The sequence below is a fragment of the Pseudophryne corroboree genome, chromosome 11, assembly GCF_028390025.1.
Source record: "Pseudophryne corroboree isolate aPseCor3 chromosome 11, aPseCor3.hap2, whole genome shotgun sequence".
Lineage (NCBI taxonomy): Eukaryota > Metazoa > Chordata > Amphibia > Anura > Myobatrachidae > Pseudophryne > Pseudophryne corroboree.
Genome location: NC_086454.1, coordinates 308,480,887 through 308,483,394, shown reverse-complemented (window position 1 = coordinate 308,483,394; position 2,508 = coordinate 308,480,887). Strand labels below are relative to the sequence as shown.

At 49.5% G+C, this 2,508-nt stretch overlaps 1 pseudogene; it reads right to left on the bottom strand.

The window, feature by feature from the left end:
- Window positions 1–386: 386 nt before the first annotated feature.
- Window positions 387–1,927, bottom strand: LOC134968760 (protein kinase C delta type-like; annotated as a pseudogene).
- Between the last annotated feature and the right edge of the window lie 581 nt (window positions 1,928–2,508).

Below are 2,508 nucleotides of genomic sequence, written 5' to 3'. Positions count from 1 at the left end.
ATATAAAACAGAAAGATATTTTCTGCCAGCTCTAACAATAATATACTGCAAATCTGTGTGTAGCAAATAAAATAGAGGGGTTTTATCATGTTTTGATCAAACCATTTAAGCTTGCAGCCCACGTCAAGGGACCCCAATATTCTGCAAGTCCCTAAACTGGCCTATATGCATTTAGGCAGCAGGTGGTGCTTCTACCGGGAGCAGGATGCAGCTGGTGGTGCTTCTGCCAGGATGAGCAGGCAGCAGATGGTGCTTCACCGGGAGCAGGAGGCAGCTGGTGGTGCTGCTGCCGGGATGAGGAGGCAGTTGATGGTGCTTGTGCCGGGAGGAGGAGGCACCTGGTGGTAGTTGTGCGGGGAGGAGGAGGCAGCTGGTGGTGCTACTGCCTAGAGGAAGATGCAGCGGCTGGTAGTTTGCTTTACGCAGTTCATTGTTGTCCATGTGTCACTGGTAAAGGAGAATCCTGTGAACAGGCGCTCATCCTCTGCAGATATTGCAGATTCTGTAGGTGAGAGCAGGTCATCCACCGGTATAGCTTCAGCCATTGTCTCTGGGGTAGGATACATGGTAAATGGGGGAGTTATCCTGCCGGCCTCTAGTTGCTTCCAGTTTATGGACTTGAAGAATGGATGAAATTGATGTTACTACAGAGTTTCTGCCTTTCCTCTGGGTCTTTGCATAAGAGTCTTTCAAGGATGTCCGTAAGCTCTGGATGGAGATTGCTCGGATAGCGTGGAGCATCTTGCCTGATAGACAGCATAACCTCGTCAGAATCATCGCCAGCATGAAAGGGGTATACTCCGGTAGCCATTTCAAATAATACTACCCCGAATGAAAAGAGGTCTACCGTGTTGTTATATGGGAAGTTACAGGTAATCTCTGGGGCCATGTAATACAGAGTCCCAGTTTGTCCTGAGATTTTCTTATCGCCATGGACATTCATCACAGAGAGGCCAAAATCTGCAATTTTCACATGGCCAGCTGCATCCAGAAGTATATTGTCTGTCTTAATGTCCCTGTGGACAATGTCTCTTGTGTGCAGGAACTGCAGCCCACAGAGTATTTCTGCTGCAAAAAATCTGGTAGTAGGGACATCAAATGGGCCTCTGCTCTGTATTAATTGGAAGAGGTCTCCCCCACTCAGGTACTCCATTATAAAGAATACATGGGCCGGTGTGTGGAAGGCAGCATATGTGTGCGGGAAGAGTGCACTCTCCCCAGTTATTTTCAGCACCTCTTTCTCTACACACATGGAGTATTTCTTAATGCTGTTCAATACTTTCCTCTTTTCTATTACTTTCACTGCCAGACGCTGTTTGCTGATGGAATGGGAAGCTAGGAACACCTTTCCGAAGCCGCCCTCTCCAAGCATTCTGTGGAAGGTCAAACTGGCCAGAAGGTGAGACGCAGCTGATGTTTCTGGGGTACTGGCTACGAATATCCCACTTTCACCTGCAGATCTCTTCCTTTTGTGGCCAGTTTTTTCACTTGTGTGAGTTCTCTTTATGCCCCTCCGTCCAGATGCCAGGGGTATGATGGGCACGCTGGGTCCCTCGCCTGGACTGTCATGATGTTCCTCCTCCTTCTTTTTCTTACACGTTCCACAGACCCCTGTCCTGTCTGAGGGTCTTTTAGAGGCCACTCTCTTAAGCATGTCCTCAGTTCTGCCACTGCTGGTCTTTCTCATCTTCCTCATAGTTGGGAACTCATCTGATGACTCTCTTGTTCTCTTCTTTTGAAGAGTCTTTGATGCTATCTCAGTTGACTGGTTCTCCTCACGCACCTGGATGTCTCCTGCCAATATGATTTTGGAAACATCGCCTCTCTCCTCACATACATCCTCCTCCTTCTTCCTCTTGTTAGGAGCCACTAGCTCCTTTGTAGTGGACCCGTTGTTATTTGGTCGCTTTCTCTTTTTTGGATCCATATTGTCGAAACAATATAAACAAAAACCTGGGAAAACTTATTGGCTCGAGTATAAGCCTAGGGTGGGAAATGCAGCTATAGCCGTACACAGACCTCATAGTGCCAGATATGCCCTCATACTGCCAGATATGCCCCCACAGTGCCAGATGTGCCAGATATGCGCTCATGCTGCCAGATATGCCCCACAATGCCAGATGTGCCAGATATGCCCCACAATGCCAGATATGCCCCACAGTGCCAGATATACGCTCATGCTGCCAGATATGCCCCACAATGCCAGATGTGCCAGATATGCCCCACAGTGCCAGATATGCCCCACAGTGCCAGATGTGCCAGATATGCCCCACAGTGCCAGATGTGCCCCACAGTGCCAGATGTGCCCCACAGTGCCAGATGTACCAGATATGCCCCACAGTGCCAGATGTGCCAGATATGCCCCACAGTGCCAGATATGCCCCACAGTGCCAGATGTGCCCCACAGTGCCAGATGTGCCCCACAGTGCCAGATGTGCCAGATATGCCCCACAGTGCCAGATGTGCCCCACAGTGCCAGATGTGCCAGATATGCCCCACAGTGCTAGA